General features: G+C 54.0%; 1 protein-coding gene across 1 annotated transcript in view; it reads right to left on the reverse strand.

The window, feature by feature from the left end:
* The window catches only part of CTSD (cathepsin D), a 261,837-nt gene that overhangs the window by 57,237 nt on the left and 182,114 nt on the right, over positions 1–22,486 (reverse strand). The gene's annotated exons all lie outside the window — the stretch shown is intronic.

Here is a 22,486-nt window from a genome sequence, read left to right on the forward strand (position 1 = left end):
CTGGAATGGTTAGACATTGTCGTGTTTGGCTATCTGGAATGGTTAGACATTGTCGTGTTCAGCTATCTGGAATGGAAAATCAGTGTGATGGTTTCTAAGCGGCTTTATTGAGATATAATTCACATACCATCGAATATGCAATGGTTTCTAGTGCATTCCCAGAGCTGTGTTTGGCCATCACCACCGTGTAATTCCACGACATTTCCAGCACCCCATAAAGAAACCCCGACTCTGGCCTGGGAAAACTGGCTAGCCATGTGTGGAAAGCTGAAACTGGATCCCTTCCTTACACCTTATACAAAAATTATTGCACAATGGATTAAAGACTTCAATGTTAGACCTAAAACCATAAAAACCCTAGAAGAAAACCTAGGCAATACCATTCAGGACATAGGCATGGGCAAGGACTTCATGACTAAAACACCAAAAGCAATGGCAACAGAAGCCAAAATTGACAAATGGGATCTAATTAAACTAAAGAGCTTCTGCACAGCAAAAAAAACTACCATCAGGGTGAACAGGCAACTTACAGAATGAGAGAAAATTTTTGCAATCTACCCATCTGACAAAGGATTAATATCCAGAATCTACAAAGAACTTAAACAAATTTACAAGAAAAAATCAAACAACCCCATCAAAAAGTGGGCAAAGGATACAAACAGATACTTTTCAAAAGAAGACATTTATGCAGCCAACAGACACATGAAAAAATGCTCATCATCACTGGTCATCAGAGAAATGCAAATCAAAACCACAATGAGATACCATCTCGCACCAGTTAGAATGGAGATCATTAAAAAGTCAGGAAACAACAGGTGCTGGAGAGGATGTGGAGAAATAGGAATGCTTTTACATCGTTGGTAGGAGTGGAAACTAGTTCAACCATTGTGGGAGACAGTGTGGTGATTCCTCAAGGATCTAGAACTAGAAATACCATTTGACCCAGCCATCCCATTACTGGGTGTGTACCCAAAGGATTATAAATCATGCTGCTATAAAGATCCATGCACATATATGTTTATTGCGGCACTATTCACAATAGCAAAGACTTGGAACCAACCCAAATGTCCATCAATGACAGACTGGATTGAGAAAATGTGGCACATATACACCATGGAATACTATGCGGCCATAACAAAGGATGAGTTCATGTCCTTTGTCGGGACGTAGATGCAGCTGGAAACCATCATTCTCAGCAAACTATGGCAAGAACAGAAAACCAAACACTGCATGTTCTTACTCATAGGTGGGAATTGAACAGTGAGAACACTTGGACACAGGAAGGGGAACATCACACCCTGGGGCCTGTCATGGGATGGCAGAGTTTATGAGTCTTCAACCATAAGCTTAAAGAAAAGAGAGAGCCATTAATAGAATCTTACTGCAGAACTCGCCAACATAATTACCATCTAGAAACCATAATGGTGCTTCAAGCAAGGATCACTCTATGTTTGAAGACTGCTTTTCCAGGTGCAGACTCTGGCTGACAGCTCTATGTGTGTGTGTGTGCGTGTGTGTGTGTGCGTGTGCGTGTGCGCGTGTGCGTGTACATGTGTGTGTGTGCGTGTGTGTGTTTGTGTGTGTGCGTGCGTGTGCACATGTGCATGTGTGTGCGTGTGCGTGTGCATGTGCGTGCGTGTGCGTGCGTGCGTGTGTGTGTGTGTGTGTGTGTGTGTGTGCGTGTGTGTGTGCGTGTGCATGTGTGTGTGCACGTGTGTGTGTGCGTGTGTGTTTGTGTGTTTGTGTGTGTGCACGTGTGTGTGCGCGTGTGTGTGTGTTTGTGTGTGTGTTTGTGTGTGTGCACGTGTGTGTGCATGTGTGTGTGTGCGTGTGTGTGTGTTTGTGTGTGTTTGTGTGTGTGTGCACGTGTGTGTGCGCGTGTGTGTGTGTGCATGTGTGTGTGTGTTTCAATGGGCTTCAAAGACACAATTCCATTGTCTTCTGGCCTCCATTGCTTCTGATGAGTAGTCAGCCGTGGTTTATATTTGGTCTGCTGTATGTCAGGTGTCTTTTTTATCTGGATTTTTTCAAGATATTCTATTTATCTTTAGTGCATATATGTGGCTTTCTTTGTATTTATCCTGACTGGCATTCACTGACCTTCTCAGACCTCTAAGTCAATGTTTTTCACCAAATTTGGAAATGTTTCATCCATTTTTCTTTAAATCTTTTTTCCGTTACATCCTCATCCTATTTGCTTTTGGATATTTAAATTAGACTTATTTTAGATGATTGGATATGTTCCCATAGGCCACTGGATCTCTTCTCCTTTTTAATCTTGTTTCTTTCTCTTCTTCAGATTGGATTATTGTTATTGGCCTGTCTTTAAATTTACTGATCTCATCATCTGTGGTCTCCTAACTGCTCGTATGGTATTCAGTAAAATTTTCTGTTTCAGGTTGTGTACTTTTCAGTTCTAGAATTTCCTCTTGGTTCTTTACAGTTTTTATTTCTCTTCTGAGTTTTCCTTTATGTTCACTCATGAAGACTTCATTTTAAGACTTCGGACATAACTGTAATAGTTGCTTAAAGTATCCTGAATGTAACACCTGGATCATTTGAGAGCCTATTTCAATTAACTGCTAATTTTATTGACTATAGGGTTTTTTTTTAATTTCTTTGCATGCCTAACAATTTTTATTGTATACTGGACTAGTGGAGGATGCATTGTCAGAGGCTAGATTCTGTTATCTTTCCCTAAAGAGGGTTGATTTCTGTTCTAGTAGGAAGCTTAAATGCTGGCTACTTACTTCGCATTTATGTAGGCTTGGTTTTATGCCCTGTTGGGACAGATCTAGGTTTTATCAAGCTTCTCTATGTTAGAGGATTCGATCTCTATACTCTGTCTTCTCTGTGGTCCTTGACAGGGTTTGCTTTTAGGTTTTGTTAGGACATATCTAGAGAAGCCCTCGCTCTGGGGAAAAGAGGCTACCAAACTTCATCTATAAAATACCAGAAAGTGAGTTGTTTTGGCTTTCCTGGCTACGCAGCCTCTGCTGCAGCTACTCATTCAACTCTGCCGTTGTCACACAAAAGCAGCCACAGATCATATATAAACAGGTAAGTGTGGCCAAATTCCAACAAACCTTTGTTACAAAAACAGGTGTCTGTGCAGTGAGCTGAGATCGTGCCACTGCATTCCAGCCTGGGCAACAGAGCAAGACTCCGTCTCAAAAACAAAAACAAACCTAAAACCAAACAAACAAACAAGTAAGGTCACACACTTGAGGAAATTTGGGGTGATGTCTTATTCAAGATGATAGTGCTATGACCATCTTCCAGCCAAGCTCTTGGAGACTCTGGGGATTCCATGAACATTCAGGGGATTTCCATTCCAGTGGGGAAAACAATCAAAAGTGAACAGGTGGGAATGAAGTTGCCAGCTGGGGGTGGTGTGTGCCTTGAACCAACACAAAAGGCAGCTGTTCTGTTACATAGTGTCTGCCTCTGTCAGGGACACAGGTTCTGGTTTGTTGTTGTTGTTGTTTGTTTGTTTGTTTGAGATGGAGTTTGGAGTTTGTAGTAGAGACAGAGTTTCACCACGATGGCCAGGCTGGTCTTAAGCTCTTGACCCCAAGTGATCCGCCTGCCTCGGCCTCCCAAAATGCTGGGATTACAGGCATGAGCCACCCCACCTGACCAAAAGTGTCGATATTTTTACTTTTAATTTTGAAGAATATTTTCAGTGAGCATGAAATTCTAGGTCAGAAGATTGTGTTTCAGTCTCCGGTGGCATCATTCCAATTTCTTCTGGAGTGCATCGCTTCTGCTGAGAAGTTGCCGGACAGCTCACCTGTTGCTTCCCTTTGGGGTATTTGCCTTTTTTCTTGGCTCCTTGAAAGGTTTTCTCATTGCCATTGATTACTAGGACTTGTCTAGCTATCCGTTTTCCGGTTGTATTCTGTTTGGAGTTTCTCATGCTTCTTTAATCAGTGGCTGGGGCTGCTTTCGGCAGTGACCACTTCCACTTCTCATCTGCATTCCATTCTCTAAACTCCACTACCTGTTAGACGCTCTCCTGCATCCCACCTCATGCATCGTGTCTGCCTCCTGCATGCTTTTGTCTTCCTTCCAGTTCACAAATTCTCTTTCAAGGGGCACTCCCTTGCGAGCAGGTCCATTTCAGCCACCAGTGAGGTTTCCGTATTTTTTAATTCTAGAGTTTCCATTCTGGTTCTTTTTCATAATTTCAAGTTTTAATGCCAGATTTGGTTTATCTGATTTCTTGAAGATAAGACTCAGAGTTACATTAAAGAGATACATGACAATATTCCCAGTGCAATGGCTCACGTGAGGCAGCCCGCCAGCCATAACAAAGGGCAGGGGTCCCTTTCCCCGGGGCACACGTTCCAGGACCCTCAGTGGATGCTGGAAACTGGGAACTGCAGACAGCCCTGAACCCTCTATATACACACCTGTGTTAGAGTTTAATTTATAAATTAGGCATGGTAAGACTCACGATCACCGACAGTAAAAGAACAATTGTAACAGTATACTGCGACAAAGTTACGAGATGTGGCCTATGTTGTACTCACCCATCTTCCGGTGAGGCAAAAGGGATGGAGCCCACAGGGCACGAGCGCGCATCATGCTACTCAGTACACTGCACAATTTGGAGCTTACAAGGCCAGGCCCCGTGGCTCACGCCTGTAACCCCAGCACTTTGGGAGGCCGAGGCAGGTGGATCACCTGAGGTCAGGAGTTCGAGACCAGCCTGGGCAACATGATGAAACCCTATCTCTACTAAAAATACAAAAATCAGCCAGGCATGGTGGGGGGTGCCTGTAATTCTAGCCACTCAGGAGCCTGAGGCAGAAGAATTGCTTGAACCCAGGAGGCAGAGGTTGCAGTGAGCCAAGACCGCGCCACTGCCCTCCAGCCTGGGTCACAGAGCAAGACCTTATCTCAAAATAAAAAATAGATAAATAAAATAATAAAAAAAGAACTTATGAATTGCATCTTTCTGGAATTTTCCATTTAATGTTTTCAGACCATACTTGGCCGTTGGTAACTGAACCCACGATGAGGGGTGACTACTGTGCCACAGGTAGGTGACATGGCTTGAGCAGCAGGAGCCTGTCGTGTCTCAGTCCTGGAGGCTGGAGTCTGAGATCAAGCTGTGGCAGGGTTATTTCTTCCCAGGCTGCTCTCCATGGCTTGCAGACGCCGCCTTCGCCCTGGGTGCCCTCAGGGCTGTCCCTCTGTGTGTGTTCGTCCTTACCTCTCCTTCTTGTAGAGACACAGCCACGCTGAATTAGGACTCTCCCTGGCGACCTCATTTTAACAATTGCCGCTTTAAAGATTCCATCTCCAACAGCCTGAGCAACAACTTTAAAACACAGTAGTGTGAGAACTTCTGTCAAACATGGTGGATTATGTGACTGTGTTGATATGTGTTTTGTGTGTTTGCACGTGGATGTGTGTCTGTGTTAAATGTGTAATTGTGTTAAATGCTATGAGGGTAGCATTCTCAACTTAAGACAGATAAATGTACGCACTTCAAGAAGTCAAGAAAGAAACTTAAAATCCTGTATGTAAATTAGAAATATCAGTATGATTCCATGATATATTTACCTTTAAAAACATATTTTTCCAGCTGGGCCACAGTGGATCACTCCTGTAATCCCAGCACTTTGAGAGGCCTAAGTGGGCGGATCACTTGAGGTCAGGGGTTCAAGACTAGCCTGGCCAACATGGTGAAACCCTGTCTCTACTAAAAATACAAACATTAGCTGGGCATGGTGGTGCACGCCTGTAATCCTAGCTACTCGGGAGGCTGAGACAGGAGAGTTGCTTGAACCCAGGAGGTGGAGGTTGTGGTGAGCTGGGATCACGCCACTGCACTCCAGCCTGGGCAACAGAGCAAAACTTCACCCAAAAAAAAAAAGTATTTCCTAAGCCAGTCAAAGAAAGAAAAAAGAAAAGACAAATACTGTATGATTCTACTTGTATGAGGTCCCTAGAGTGGTCAAATATATAGTGACAGAAAGTAGGAAGGCGAGTGCCAGGGGCTGGGGGAGGCAGAGGGGCAGTTGGATTTAATGGGAGCAGAGTTTCTGCTTTTCGAGACGAAAGGCATTCTGGAGCTGGATGGTGGGATGACAGCAGCGCGAATGTGCTGAATGCCACTGAACTGTGCACTTAAAAGATGGTAAATTTTATGTTACACATGTTTTACCACCATACAAAAACTGGAAAAATAGATTTTGCCTAATTCTGTCCTCTGTAAGGGCTTAGAAACAATGAAAATAAACTAGCAGCAATGAGACCCTGGCGCCCAAAGTGGGGCCTCTCAGTACCCACCAAGGTCCCTTCAAAAAGAACCACGAACCCTTGGAGAAATGACTGGTTCCAGACTGAGGCATGACATAGGCAAGATCAACCTAGAACTTCTCATCACACCGGAAAGCTAAGAAACTATCAAAGACTACTGGGGTCATTTCAAAATGACATACCAGTCAACTGAAAAGTATCCCCATTGACCAAATGTGGGACAACATGGTCACCAGTAAAGATAATAAGTACAATGAATGGAAAGGCATTGTGTCAGGCACACCCTAATGTGGCCTCCAGTGATAATGGCCTTATTTAATCCCCTGCCCTGAGGCGGGGCAGGACCTGTGATTTGCCTTTAACTGAGAGATTAAGGCAAAAGTGAAGAGACTTTGCAGACATAATCAAGTCCCTAACCAGTTGACTTTGAGTTAATCAAAAGGAGATTTTTTCCCAGTGGTCCTGACTTAATAGGCAAGTGCTTTGTAAGAGAGTCCAGGGCTTCTCTGAAGTTAGAGAAGGGGCAGAGACCCTCTCTCTCTGTTGCTGGCTTTGAAGGAGGAAGCTGCCATGAATTCTACAACTTCCTGGAAATGAGTTCTGCCAAAACCTAAATGAGCTTGGAAGCTGCTCCCTCCCCAGTTGGGTCTCCAGATGAGAACACAGCCTGGCTGACAGCTTGATCTCAGCCTGATGAGACCCTGGGTGAGGAATCTGGCTAAGCTATACCAGGACATCTGGCATACAGAAGTGCATATACTAAATGGGAGTTGTTTAAAGCTTTATGTTTGTGGCAATTTGTTCCACAGCCATTGAGAATTACTGCACACATTCAATACAGTACATTTAAGTAATATACTTCAATTTGCGATTTCACAATAATATATATTTAAAATAATCAATATTTTGTCTGCCTTCCCTGTACCAAATATTTGATGTGGGAAAGTGTATCTTTAGAAGAACTCTTGCAAATAAATGCTGAAGAAATACCAGGTTGAGAAAATTGCAATTTTGCAACCCCTAATTAAGTGATGGATCTAGGATAGTGGTCCTCAACTGGAGGCAATTTTGCCCCTCTGGCAATATCTAGAGGTATTTTTGATTGTTGTAACTGAGAGTTGCTATAGGGATCAGGAATGCTGACAAATATCCTAAAGTGCACAGGACAGCCCCACAGCAAACATTATCTGGCTGGGTTGGAAAGACCCTAAGGTGAACCAGTGATTTTTGCTTCCTGTTGGCTGTGCTTCTGTGTTGTTCCCTCTCCTTGAAAGTGGGTGGAGCCTGTGACTTTCTTTCAACCAACAGAATATGGCAAAGGTGGTAGATATCACACCTGGGATTACATTATAGTATATAAGATTCTGGAGTCACTCTCTCTGTCTCCTGCTGGCCTTGAAGAAACAAGAGCCATGTGTGAACTGCCTTTGAGGGGCCCACATGACTGGGAACTACGGGTGGCCTGCAGGAAGTAAGGACCTCAGTGCTACAAACTCAAGGAACTGAATTCTACCAACAAGCAAAGTGAACACAAAGCAGACCCTGTCCCAGTTGGACCTTCAGATAAGAATGCAGCCCCAGCTGACACCTTGGGATCCTGAGGTAGAGAATTCAGCTAAGTTGTGCCCCGGGCTTTTACCCACAAAAACTGAGAGATAAGAAACATGTGTTGTTGTAAGCCACTAAGTTTGTGATAATTTGTTCCACACCATAGAAAACTAACAGCCTGGCCCCAAATGCCCACAATGCCAAGACTGAGAAACTTAACTTAGGGCTTGTTGTTGTTGTTGCTTTCTGCAAGGGCTGGATTGCAAACATGTCTGTCTTTGCAGGCCATTTGTTCTCTGTCACTGTGTCTGTTTTTTATCACTATGTAATAAATCACCACAAACCAGCTGTGAAACAAATCCTGTGCATGGTTAGCTCACAGTTCTGTGGACCAGAGCTCTGGGCATTCTGTAGGGCTTTTTCCTTAGGGCCTCACTGGCTGAGAGCAGATGCCAGCCAGGCTGGGCTCCTCACCGGAGGTGCTGGGGAAGACTCCACTCCTGGGGCATTCACAGTGTGGACAGAATTCGGTTCTTGTGGTTGTAGGGCCACGGTCCCCATCTTCCTGCTGGCTGTAGGCAGGGTGACTCTCTGCAGGCGTTGTGCTCAGTCCTTTCCCCTGGCTCATGGAGAGCCTGCCTCAAGGAGAATCCCCTGTCACACTGTGAATCCCTCTCAATTTCTCTCCTGCCACCAGCCGGGGGGAGAAAAAAACAATCCAAACTCTGCTTTTACAGGGCTCATGGGATTCAACCAGGCCCACCTTGATCCTCTATTTTAAAGTCAACCCATTAGCAGCCTAAACTTTATCCACAAAATGCCTTTGGCCAGACAACATAACACATTCACAAGGGTAAGAATTATTCACAATTCTGGGAATCAGGGCACAAAGTCTAGGGGGACCTTCTTGGAATCACCACAGCCAGTCATGGTACCATGAAAGCAGTCACAGGTGGTATGTAAGTGAATGAGTGGGGGCCATGTTCCAATAAAACTTTATTTACAAAAACAGATGGGGAATAAGATTTGGCCAAGGGCGACTGTAGTTTGCTGACCCCTGGTCTAGGAAATGTCACCAGCAGCTGCTAAAACCGTGAAAAGAAAAGCCACTGGGCACTTGGTGGCTTATGGCTGTAGCTGGCTACACCCAAACCCACTCACTGATCAGCCCCATATCCCAGGAGGAAATCCCAGGACATCCAGTGCCTCCTGCCATGCACAAAGGAAGTACCATCTCCCTCCAGGAAGCAGCCTTGCCAAAAGGCTTGACCTCACACTGATCAGGCCTCAGTGTTACAGAGTGTGGAAGGACACCTGAAACGCTGTGTGGTGCGACTTGTGAAACCCGGAATGTTGGGAACTCCTTAGGATGAGTGCCCTTGCTTCTTCAACAAATAAGTGGCAAGAATGAAAAGACAGAGGCACCGATTGATCAAAGGGGGCTCCAGAGGCACAGGAGCAAGGCAGCACGTGAGCTCCGTGTGGGGTGACTGGAAGACACCATCTGTAAGAGCCATTTATGAGACAATGGGGGAAATTTGAGCCCTGTCCAGGTTTGATCATATTAAAGAGTTACTGGTATTTGTTTAGCTGTGAAAATGGATTTTTGATAAAGGGTTCTTATCTTTTGGGAACATGAGAAGACAGACAGAGGCCCACTGGGACTTGCTATAATAAAAGGAATCTAGAGACGGAGTTGCATGGTGGGAGGCACTGGCTGGCCATTTGGCGGTACTCATGGAATCTAAGGAAGCCTTGGAATGTTTCTGTGTGTGTGTAAAATTCTCCCAATAGAGGGTTTGGAAATAATCTGCCTTCAGACTACAAGGCAAGTTTCAAATGCAAAGGCCCAGGGGTCAGGAGCCCCTCAGAACTGTGGGTACCTGGCTTTCTCTCCACCAAGCACTCCTGGCAAACATGGGTTGTGACTCGTTACGGAGAAGTTGCCCCTGGGCATTTGTGAGTCAGGGCTGCTGTGTGTCAGAGTGTAGCCAGCAGCAGCTTTGGGACCCTTCCCTCCACGTGGCCCTGGGGCGCCTCTGTTCAAGTTCCCAAAGGACAATCCAGCTTCCTTCCGCCTTGGCCTTGGCAGCTGAACACCTCATTCCTGAGCAGCCTAAACACACCCAGAGACTGACCAGTAGGTCTTAAAACTTTGCTCCTGCACCATCTGACATCCGACTCACTCAGCACAGCCACAAGCTGCAACAGACATCCAAGACATAGGAGCTTGAGAACACGGGGGCCACACCTACAATGGGGCAGCTTATGAACAGCGCCAGACCCAGCAAGCCAGGATGACAGCCACTGACACCCCATTACCATGGGAATCTTGGGGCTTGCGTGTCCAGCACCACCTCCATGGCTGCATAAAGTTAGACATGGGAGGGAGGGAGGAGAGGAAGGAGGGAGAGAAGGCAAAATGGAGCAGGTGGGTGGGTGGATGGATGGATGGATGGATGGGTGCCTGGATGGATGGATGGTTGGATGTTTGGGTAGATAAATGGGTGGGTGGATGAGTGGGCAGATGAGTAGGTGGACGGATGGATGGATGGATGGATGGATGCATGGATAGAAGGATGGACAGACAGGTAGATGGAAGGATGATTGAGTGGATAAATGGATGGGTGAATAAGTGGGTAGATGAATGGATGGATGGATGGATGGATGGATGGATGGATGGATGGATGGATGATTGGATGGATGGATGGATAGACAGATGGATGGTTGGGTGGATAGATGAATGGATGGATGGCTGGGTAGATAGATGGATGAATGGATGGATAGATGGATGGATGGATGGATGGTTGAATGAATGGATGGATGGATGAATAGTTGTGTGAATGGATAGATGGTTGTATAGATAGGTGGGTGGATTAGCAGGTAGATGAGTGAGTGGCTAGCTAGCTAGCTACCGATCTATCTACCTATCCATCTGGCTATCCATCTAGCTAGATAGATGCAGAGAGAGAATAGACAGGGGCACACAGAGGATGAAGGAAATGACAGATGTGAACGTATCTGCGAAGCCCCATAGACATGCAGATGAACACACACTAGCAGGAATAGCCACTGACATCCCAGGCACCTTACAGCTCTCCATGCTTCCCACATGGTAACTTATTAGTTAACTCATGGCAGCTCTTGGACATGGGTACTGCAGAGGGGGCATGTGAGGCACAGGAGGGCCCTCCTTCTTGCTCAGCATCCTGCAGCTAGTAGGCAGAGAGACCCACGCCAAGTGTCTCTGGGTGCCATGCTGGCACCTACAGAAATGCAGGGTTACCCAAACCCCTGGGGATCAGATGGGCCCACAGAAAGGACAGAAGGTGGGCCCGTGGATGACCCAGAAGCTCAGACACACCCACAAGTACATGGAAGTAGACCAGGGACCCACAGAAACTCCAGAGTCAAGGAGATTCTTGGAACCGCAGAGGGGAACCCACACAGTCAGACACACAAAGCCAGATGGCTCTTTGACCAGGATGCCTGCCTGGGCAGTGAGTGGATGGGTTAAAGGAACTTTCCTCAGTCCCACACCCCACACCTCATGCCATCCAGACCTGCCCGCAATTAGGTCAGGGAGGGGTGGCTGAGAGTGACCAGGAGAGGGCTGACTTTGGGCCACACCAGCCAACAGCAGGTATCACCATGAAGTGACTCTAGGGCCTGAAGAAGCCATCGAGGCCAGCAGTAGAGAGGTTCCACTGCCACCACCCCCAAGCCAACCCTCCTCTCTACCCTCAGGGCCTGCCCTGAGCCCGCCAGAGTTCTCTGTATTTGGACTCGCTGCCTTTCCGGCCGGCAGCCTCAGCAGGAACCAGCCCTTTGCTGGCCTACTTTGAGCTAATCCTCCACCCTGCCCTGTGGACACTGGGCAAACAAGCAGCCAAGTGGACTGGAAGTGTACCTGGGGCCACTCAGGGTCTCCAGGCAAGGAGGGAGAGGAGCTTGGGAAGTTCCAGGTCCCCAGGTCACCGCAGGGCAGCTTCCAGGCCAACACAGGCCCAGTTGGATTCTGGTGAGCTGGTCCTGCGCCCCTGCCGTGTGCCTGCGTTGCTTCTGCCTGGAACACTGGCCCTCCGATCTCCAGTCCTAGGACAACCCCCAGGTCACTGAAGGCTTGCTGGGTGCTCTTTCCCTGGGAAGCACTGTGGGCCTAGGCTCTTGCCTAGTGCTGGGCAGGCCTCTCCAGACCCTGACATGGGCAGTCTGTGTACCCCTGTTCCCTGATCTTGCCTAGTGCTGGGCAGGCTTCTACAGGCCCCCACATGGACAGTCTGTGCACCCCTGTTCCCTAAGCATGGGCTTAGGCCTGGTGTTCCTGTGCCATCCCAGGGAAGATGAGCTGCCCTGTGGGTGGGTCTGCTCTGGCCCTGGAGGACCTTTCTCAAAGGTTAGAGTCCCTTACCTACCAGCCCCTAACCATGTCCAGTTCTGGAGAGGGTGGGCGTGGACAGGGAGGCCCACGGGGCTGCTGGTGGCCAGGCCTGGAAGGGCAGGCTGGAGTGAGGGGCAGCATACCCAGGGGGCAGGTGGGCTACAGGCCTCTGGAGGTCCCCGCGCTCCCCCGCCCAGCACCAGGCTCTTGCATGTCTTTACCTCTGTTCAGAATCTGGTCCTAAAGAGGTGGCAGAGGCTGGAGGCTGAGAGCCACCCCAGACTTAATGGAAGTGAACAGGAAGCCCCCATGATCCAACATGGCTGGAACATGCTGTGGCTGTCAGAGGCGGGAAAAGCAGGACAGCCGTGCCCGCTGGCTGGCTGGGACTGGGCAGAGGCTGCCCAGAGGAGGGTGGGCCCAGCCTCCTCCCCATCCTGCTGGATGAGGCCAGATTTGGTTGGCTGGACACTGTGCTGGCCACTGGTGGACCCCATGTGCCCCACTGGAAGCCAAAGGAAGTGGCCAGCGGTCAGGAGCAGAGGTGGAGGTGGTGAGACCTGCAGGCGCTGGGCAGCCCGGGCATCCGCCCATGCCCTCGCCTGCCAGCGTCTTCTCACAGAGCTGGGTGGCACCTGACATCTCTCTGTGTGTGCCTTGGCCAGGAGGGCAGCGCAGGGTGCAGGGAGCCAGTGGCCGCCGCAGAACTAAGACTCGGCCCTTCCAAAGCAGGTTTGTGCAGAGTCTAGACGAGCTACAGGATGTTTCCACCAAGAAGGCAGCTGCAAGAATCAGGGCGACAGCGGAGATCCCAGAGTCACCTGGGGAGCTGACGTGGAGAGAGCGAGCATGTGTGTGCGTGGGTGAGTGTGCACATACATTGTGCGCACAGGTGCTTAGCAGTGTTCCCGTGCCTGGTGTGCGTGTGTGCGTGTGTGTGAGGCTGTGTGGGTCCTGCGCCCACACTCACAGGCGAGGGCTGGGCTGACACTGCCAGAAAGTGTCTCTTGTCCTTTTCTGTCTGCAAGCTGATGCCTGGTGCTGGGCAGGCCTCTCCAGACCCCGACATGGGCAGTCTGTGCACCCCTGTTCCCTGATCTTGCCTGGTGCTGGGCAGGCCTCTCCAGACCCCGACATGGGCAGTCTGTGCACCCCTGTTCCCTGATCTTGCCTGGTGCTGGGCAGGCCTCTACAGACCCCCACATGGGCAGTCTGTGCACCTGTGTTGCCTGAAGTGTGGGACTAGGCCTGGTGTTCCCGTGCCATCCCAAGGAAGATGAATCCTGCTGGGCTGCCAACTTCCGCAGACCCCGATATGCTGGGGTGACCTTTGTGCTTCGAGGGGTCTTTTTTTTCCTTCTCTCCCAGCCACTCGGATGACTTCAGTGGTGGCTTCTGAGGCCTCAATGTCAAGGACTTAAGGTAACCCTCCGGGTTCTGCTCAGAGCTCGTTTGGGGGCGGAGGAGGGTCCCAGGGCGGAGGGCTGTTCAGAAAAGACCCCAGTTCAGAGACTTCTGTGCAGACCAGGCCCCCAGGACGGAGACTTTTATCTAGAAAAAGGACCCTTGTGGAGAGGGACCCCAGGAGGAAGGCTCTGAACTGTCAGGGGTCCTAGGATGTCCCTCCCCGGGAGGAGGAGGGTCCAGGCCTGCACTGGAGAGGCCGACGAGAGGCCTGTGTACGGAAGGGGGCGCCCGAACGCCTGCCAGGCTGGCGGGCTCGGCTGGGAGGCAGCAGGCGGAGTCTGGCCCGTAGGGCAGGGAGGGAGAGCAGGGGTCGGGCGGGAGCCGGAGGTCAGGCCACCTCCAGGAGCGGCCAGCAGACAGCAGGGGGAGCTTGGAGTCCAGCTGATCCGGCTCTGCCGGCAACCTCTGCCCCGTGCAGCCCGGGCCTTGCTGCTCTGACCCCTCCGGCAGAGGTGCCCTGTGGAGCCAGTCAGTCTTTTCGGCCAGCAGTCGCCCTTGGGGATGACCACAGGGGAGGCTGAGAAAGGCCCTGAGGGCACCTTGGGGTTGGATCCTGAGCCACCCCGGACGCAACTCGGGGGAGCCGGGACTCAACCCCTTGCCCGCCAGCCAGGCAGGTGGGGGGCCCCAGTCAGGGCTTGGTCAACGGGGAACCCCAACCCGCATCACAGATGCACCAAGCCTGCTCGAGAGCAGTGGGGAGAAGTGCGGCCCTCAGGATGTCAGGTGGTCCAGGCCTGAAACCCTCTGGCTGGTGGGCCCCTCTGGAACTGCAGGGAGGAATCTGTGGCCAGGGTGGGGCTGGAGGCTGTGGGTGACCCTGGTTCCTTTCTTATTCTCTGAGCCCAGCAGCCACTGTCTTGGACTGCTGTGAGTCACACAACCCTTGCCCCAGGTCTGCACGCAGTGACACCTGCACACAGTGGGGCCTGCACGCAGTGACACCGGCCCAAAGTGGGGCCTGCAACGGTGACACCTGCACACAGGGCGTTTGTTCACAGGGGGTCCGTGCACGGTGCAGGCAGTGCCCGCAGGGCGTTGGTTCAGCCTGGTCAAGGCTTGGGAAAGCCCCCGTCGCACCTGCAAGTCCCCCACCTACTTGAAGGGAGCTCCCGGCTCATCCTACCAGGAACCCGGGGGGCTCCGAAGCCAACCTCTGGCCAGCCCCTGAGCTGGGGGTGCCTGGAGAGTGTGGGGCCGGCAGCAGTGGGAACGGGGCTGGAGTCCTGAGCAAGTGGCAGGGGGCGGGGCGGGGGGACACAGCACCAGGACAGGCGGGGGCCCCAGGGCTCTCCAACCTGGGGGTCAACTGGGACTTCCGGGTCCTAAGTGTGGGGACCCCACAGGGCGGGACCCAGTGCCCTCCTTCTATCCAGGGATACAAAGCAACCTGCTCACCACAGAGCCTGAATCGGGCCTCCTCTTCTTCACCAGAAAACCTGGACAGCCCCTCATCCAGCTCCCAGAGAGCCCGGCTGGCCCCTGCATATCCGAGAGTCTGCCTGCTCATCTCTCCCACGGGGACCCTGGTGGGTAGGACCCAGCTCTCACTCACACAGGGGCTTGGAAAACTGAGGCAGCTCCCAGGTGACCCCAGGAGTCCCCTAGGACAGGAGACGTGGCATGCACACTGCGTCATTCTCTGACCTCCAGGAAGCACACGGTCAAGAGACTTGGGAGGCTGAGCCAAGGGCCTTCCCGCAAGGGAGCCAGAGTGGGCGGGGGCGCAGGCTCCATTGGGCTCTCTCCCTGTGCCACAGCCTCACAGCACCCAGAGTCCCAGCCAGGTTTGGAGCAGGGGGCCGGGGTCTGCAGCCGCCAGAGGTGTCACACCCCTACCGCCTGCCTCTGCCTCCACTCCTCTGGCCCGGGACCCTGTCCCAAGCCGATGCTAACACATCTGACAGCCAGGCCGCCATGTGTCCCAGCCCAGGCAGCCAGTGGGTGGGTGGCCAAGGCAGCCTGGGCAGGAAATGGCAGCGCGGTGGAGGGCCCTGGAACATTCCTCCAGCCTGCGCGCTCACTGATCTCTCTGGCAGCCAGTCCAGGACATGCCTCAGTCGGGAACTGGGCTCCCACACCCCAACACCCCCTGGTTTCCAGGACTCTGTGTGTACAGGGAAGGCTTTGAGCACTCGGCTCCAAACTGAGAGTCCCCATTCTCCCCTCTCGCCCCACCTCGGTCAGCCCCTGCGTCTGCCCCCACTCCGTGCTAGTGCCAGCGGCATGAGGGTTTGTGTTGGCTTTTGGCCAAACCCTGGAATGTGCCTGCTGGCTGCACGGCAGCTGTTCTTGGAACCGGGCTACAATGCACAGACTGTCTCTGAGACGTGGGCGGATGGGGTGCAGACTGCCCAGAGCTGCGCGTGAACCCAGGCCCTGAGACAAGGCTGAATGGTCTCATACAGGCCGACACACCAGTGAATGGGCTCGGGGCGTCCAAAGATGCAGCAGAACCTGGAACTGGCACTGGGGGCCCTCGAACTGGGACTCGGTCTGTGTGAGGTGCGGGGCACAGGTGGCTGACGGCACACGCTGCTAAGAACCCCTGGTGAATGGGGAGCAGGGCACCCCAACACTCAGACTCACGGGGACTCGTGGTCCAGGTGCTCAGGAGGGGTGTATGAGCAACGGCACCCTGATTCCAGAGGGGCATCTACAGTCACAGGCAAAAGGCATGTCGCTGGCTGTGCAGGATCGTGGGGGAACAAGGCACCCCAATTTTAGGGTCAGTGGGGTTCATGTGTCTCAGATGCTTCTGGGATTGTGAGGGCTTCAGGCCTCTAGGAAGGGGCACAGAACCCTGGAGGCTTGGGTGGTGAAGCTGAGAATTCGTGAATAGGGCACAGAGGCGTCTGGACAGGGACGAATGTAGCTCCCACGGCCGAGACAGCTGCTAACGAAAGGGCAGCGGGTGTCCAAAGACACAGGGGAACTTGGAACTGGCACCGGGGGCCCTCGACCTGGGACGTGCGTCTACGTTCAAGGCAGGTGGTGGGGGCTAGGCTGCCAAAGACCCTGACAGACGGGATACAAGGCATCAAAGCCCTCAGGCAGCTAGAGAAGAGCGGGGCTCAAGGGCTCGGAATGTGGGTGCACGGTCCCCAACGCTGCATGGGGTGAGGTAAGCCGTCGCACAGCGAGTTGGGGTGGAGCGTCCAGAGACCTGGAAACCCAGGGCAGAGTGCCCGTTGGGCTGATGGCTGAAGTCCTCACTACTCAGACTGTCGGAGGAGGGGGTAGGACACCCGGTCAGCTGCCGGACACTCAGACAAGGAGGTTCCAGAGCCAAACTGTCTGAGCGACCGGGTCCGCGGGACCTGAGCCTTCACAATAAGAGGGCCCCGTGCAGGGGGACCAGGAGGAAGGGCGAGTGTCCAGACACATGGGTGAATAAAGGCTATGCTCTCTCTGTCCTCAGGGGACTGGGAGCACCTTTGCAGATGAGTGCAGTGTCACCCACACTGTCAGAGGATTCCAGACACGCACCACTCAGAAACGCGGGTGAGGAGCACCCGCCGCGTCTACGCTGAGAGCTGCAGAACGCGCTGCCGGGCCCTCGGGCGAAAGGAGACAGCCAGGGCTTGTGGGGTCAGATAACCTCACTTCTGACATACAGGGCACCACGACCTTCAGAGTCCTGGGGTCCAGGCTGCCCAGACACTCAGGCAAGTGGAATGTCAGGGCCCCAGTTTCTCCGTCATCCAGGTATTCAAGTGATTGGTGTTCCGGTTCCAGAACTGTCAAGAGGGTGGATGGACAGAGACTTGCCCAAGCCTCTAAGCCACGGGGTCCAGAGACCCAGACACTCAGGCTGATGGGAACAGGAACCCACACACTGACACCAATGGGGTACAGGGCTCTAGGTGTTTGGAATAATGGGGTACACGTGTCAAGACGTCAGATGATTGAGGCGGAGGCTCAGCTCTTTGGAGGCACGTTACAGAGCCACGGGAATGAGCAGTTCTCAGACAGGCAGACATGAAGGCAGAGGGGGTGCACCCAGCAGTGAGGTACGTGGAGCACAGGATGTCCAAAACCACAGGAATGAGGCACCAGGCTCCTGGCCCTGGGCTGGCACCCAGGCTTAAGTATCATGTGTCATGGGGGATTCAGAGGGTTCAACAGGTGGGGGGCGCGCTGTCCTGGCACCCTAGTGACAACAGGAGACAGAGAAGGGGCAGGTCACCCGACCCTGGGCATGAGGGAGGGGGCTGCACAGGCACTCAGGTCCCCAGACTGTGTCCCCCAGGCACTCTCAGGCGTGGGGTGTAGAGATTCTGATGCCAGGGTTCCCGATGAACACAAACCCCCCCCAGACAAGGTAAACGGGGTCCACACAAAACTGTGGGGCATTGGGCCCCAGCCATGAGGTCCCCAAGGCCCTTGGGAGATGAGGTCAGTGCGGGGAGGACACGGAGAACTCCCATCCTCTGACACGGCGGCTGCGGTAACGGCCATTTGAGGAGTGGGTTACACGCCCCCCGACTTCCAGGTGACAGGAAGACACCCAGACACTTCAGGACGTGGGGGTTTCATCGCCAAAATCCAGAGGCAAATTCTCAGAGGATAGGAATTGAGCCCACGGATTCAGCACCAGCCATGTTCAGAGGAGTGGGGTGCAGGTCCCAATGCCCAAGATGGAGCAGAGCCTCCCAGAGACTCGGTGATGGGGTACAGCCTCCCCGGAGGCTCAGATCATGGGGTGCAGCCTCCCCAGATGCCTGGTTGATGGGGTACAGCCTCCTGGGATGAAGAGGCACAGACAGTATGCATGAAAGGTGAGTGTGGCACATACAAGCTAAGACACAGAGAATGGGCACAGGGCATCCCAAACCACAGAGAACCATGGCAAGCTGAACTCCCCCATCCCCAGCCATCCCAGGCCCCAGTTGATGAGGGTGCCTCAGCCCTGCGGGGCGCAGCAGCTGGGGTCAGAGTGGGCGGGCAAACACACGCTCACTCAGCAGACTTCTCTTTGTGTGCCAGTGATTCCTGGCTCCCCAGAACCAGCGTTCGCCTTGCATTCCAACCTCAAGCATTCCCCAGGCGACCTCAGAGGAAGCGTCCCCGTCCAGGAGCCCCACCAGGGTCTCCACGAAGCTGCTGGCTGCCAAGCCGCCGTCTCGGGGCCTCGGGGCTGGCCTCGGGCTCCAGCTCTGTTTGGTTTTCTCCTTCCTGCCCTGGAACCTCAGACGCCCGTCTGGCCGTGAAGGCGCCCATGTACTGGGGAAGGTACAAAGCCCCTACACAGCTGGCTGCAGAGAACTGCGCGCGGGGCACGTAGCTCAGCTGTACCCTGGGGCCGGCGTCGAGCCACCCCCTGCACGTGTCCCCTCGCTTGCCTAAAAGCCCCACTAGGGCAGCCTCCGGCCCTTCTCATCCCAGACTGGGTCAGACTAGGAGACAGACCCCTGCCCTGTGCAAACACCAGAAGGACGTACACATCCCCACACGCCCAGGGCTGCGTGTGACCGGAGGGGCCCGGAAGTGCACATGTGTGCCCACACGTCCCCCTGCTGTGGCACAAAAACATCCTCGGGGCCTAGGCTATGTCCTCCATACGTGCTGCCTGACCAGCCCCACAGGGCCGGCCCTGCTGGGATAGGTTTTCCCGTTAAGCATTAACCAGCAGCAGATAAAGGCTCTGAGGAAACGCCCTGGCCTGGGGTGGCCACTCCACGGTAGGCCCGGGTCACGGATTTGTTTAGAGTGACCAGACCAGACTAACCAGCCAGAGCAGAGGGAGGGAAGCTTAGGCTATAGGCCCTGCTCTGGGGTCCAACTGAAGCAAGAGGCACTGAGGTTAGATCGGAGTGAGGACTTCCAGCCACTCGCCCAGCTGATAAGGGGGTTGCTCATTAGGAAACCAAGAACTCAAGGGGTTGGGTTAGTCCAGTAGGAGCCAAAGGCACGGAGGGGAATGGCCTGAGGGTGCCTGGGGCTGGAAGCGGAGGCAGCGGCAGAGCCAAGCAGGCCCTCCTGGCTTTCTGTGAGCCCCCTGCCCCACACTGCCCAGGGCAGCCCCACCTGGCCCCTACCCTCCTCACACTTAGTTCCCCCACGACCCACAGCACCTGAGGTGCCCTCTTCCAAGCCAGGCGGCCCTGCACCTCAGGACCCCTCCCGGCGTGCAGAACCTGCTTAAACCAGGTTCAGACAGGCAGCCTCCTACTGCCCCTCACCAAGGCCAGCCTGAAGGGCCCATCACCCCCTCCTGCAAAGCTGCGTAGGGCTCAGGGTGCCCCCAGCACCAAGAGACCCTTGGAAACAGGCTGGAGCCCAGATGCTCGGCCTTTGCGCCTCGGGGAGACCTTCCTAACGCGGGGAGTTGCCCAGTTCTCACGGGCCAGCAGTTGTGGCCACAAGGTGGGGCTCCTGCAGCCCTGCCCCCCGCACCCCTCCTCCCCCAGGAGAGAGTTCCCCGTCACCAGAGGCAGTGCTGTCCGAGAGCTGGACTGGCCTCCAGGTGTCTGAGAGGAAGGCCTGGTGGCTGGCCGGCCACAGGAAGCGGTGGGTGTCAGGTGAGAGCTTTTACACCTGGGGGGCTGCCAGCCCCCGCACTCGGGGAAATCTTGCTTTTCCAGAGGAAGGGCCCACGGAAAGGTGCTCCCACGGAAGCAGAAAGCATTCCATGTAGACTCACTGTAGAGGGAAGCATTAGCAAGCCTGAAACAGTGCCTGGTCTTGGGCTAACAAGAAGTCTAAAGGAGGGGCTCGCCCCTGTTCTGCCTGGTGGGGGCTGGGGGTCCCAAGGGGTGGGATTTAGCACAAAACCTCATGGCAGCTCTCGGGGTCCTTGGGGTGACCAGGGAGGGCTACCTGGAAGAGATGGGCTCACACTGGCCTTGGAGGGTGAGCAGGATGGGGATGCAGAGCAGCTTGGCAGCTGCAGGAGCAGAGCAGCCACCTTCGTGGGGAGAGCCGAGCTGCCTTCCAGAGCCTTAAGGAGCCTCCTGGAGCGGTGGCCAGGCGGGGAGCCAGGGAGGAAGGACCCGTCTCCCTTTCCTGGGAAAACATGGTGTGAACTCCCAGGGAAGGTTTTCCCAGCAGGGCCACAGGAGATGGACAGCCAAAGCTAGACAACGGGGAGAGCGACCACGGAGGCTCAGGCAGGGAGGGCGGGGAATTCCCAGATCAGGGTCGGGAGACCTGAGAGCCCCCAGCGCCCAAGGGTCTCCAGGGCGCTGTCCCCAGGAGCCGGGAGGGAGGCCGGGTCCTGAGGGGTGGACGGCGCCACCTGGTGGCCACACGCCTGCTGTACCTGCACCTCCTTCGGGTCCCGGCGGTCCAGAGGGACCCTGCACCTCCCCAGGCCTTGGGACCCTCAGCGTCGGCAGCCAGCGCCCCCAGGGTCCTGGGGTACTCCAGAACAGCTTCTGGGTGGCCCCTGTGCTCCTCGGGGGACAAGGTCACCAGGCTGGTCCAGGAGTGCCGCTGGCCGGCTGCAGCAAATCACTGCAGGGGTGCTCTCATCTCCCCGCCCTGACCGTTCTTAGACTAAAGGAGGGGGGGATGCCAGCAAAGCAGGGGCACAGGGGAGGGGTGCACACACACGCACACATGCCTGCACTCACAGATGCAGATTCTGTATTGGCAACTTATCCGGAATCTCAACCATAAAAATCTCCAGTGAAGCTACTTTAATCTCAGCACGTACACAGGCTCTGACATTTCAAAAGGAGAAGTTGCCTTTAAACTCCACGTGGGGAGGAGGCAGTGGCCTGTTTGAATCTGGCTGGCACAGTCCTGCTCCAGGGACCCTGTGGACCCAGCCCTTTCCATCAGCCACCAGTAGGGGCGCTCTGCCAGCCACGTGTGGGACGCCCAACCCACCTGGGAGTGTCCCCCAGGGGCCGAGGGGCTGCCGAGACCAGTACACCCACACTCCATCTGCAGGTGACTCACGCAAGGGGTCCCCCGAACAGGACCAGCTCTGTAATTTGTGAGGCCCAGTGCAGAATGGAAATGTGCAGCGTCTCGTTCCAAAATTAAGAATTTCAAGATGGCCCCAGCACGCATTAAACCAAGCAGGGACCTCTCTGAGCATGGGGCCCTGTGCACAGGATGCAGCCTGGAAAGCTGGCCCTGACCTCCGCATCTCCTTTTGTACCTCTAATCCCTCCACAGTGCTGGCCCCTCTGCTCTGGGGACAGGCTGGGCTTCCAGGGCCATGATGGCCTCCAAAGCCACAAAACTAGAGCTCCCAGCCTCGGTCCACTCGCCTATAAAACACCTGGCCTGCTGACCTCACAGGGACAACATGCATGTGGGGCTGGAACCTGGACCCTCCCTCCCCTCTTTGAGCTGCAGCCCCCTCCTCTGAACACTGGGGGTTTGGGTCCGTTCTGGGAGTGTGCCTGCCTCTCCCAGCCTGCCAAGGAGTGGGGCACGGATGCTGTGTGCGTGTGTGCCCGCGCGTGTGTGTGTGTGTGTGTGTGCGCGTGTGTGCACGCGCGCGCGTGTGTGTGTGTGTGTGCGCGCGCGTGTGTGTGTGTGTGTGTGTGCGTGTGTGCACGCGCGTGTGTGTGTGTGTGTGTGTGTGTCTGGAGTCAGGGTGGGGTCCCTTTCTGTCTGTCTACTTGCTCTGCCCCAGACTGGGGGGCTGCATAGGTGAGGGTATCTGGCCTGAACAGCTGCTTATTCCCAAAGGGATGGCCCAGACTGGGCCCCTAAGGCCAGGCTGACTTGGACATGACGAGAAGGCCCCAGGCTCTTGTGGGCAAAGCAGGGGAGGCGTCGACGTGGAGGAACACAGTCTCCTGGCCGGCTGCTTCTCTCCGGGGCGGGTGGAGTCAGGGAAGAGCTGAGCTGGGG

Source organism: Macaca thibetana, chromosome 14 (assembly GCF_024542745.1).
Source record: "Macaca thibetana thibetana isolate TM-01 chromosome 14, ASM2454274v1, whole genome shotgun sequence".
NCBI classification, from domain to species: domain Eukaryota; kingdom Metazoa; phylum Chordata; class Mammalia; order Primates; family Cercopithecidae; genus Macaca; species Macaca thibetana.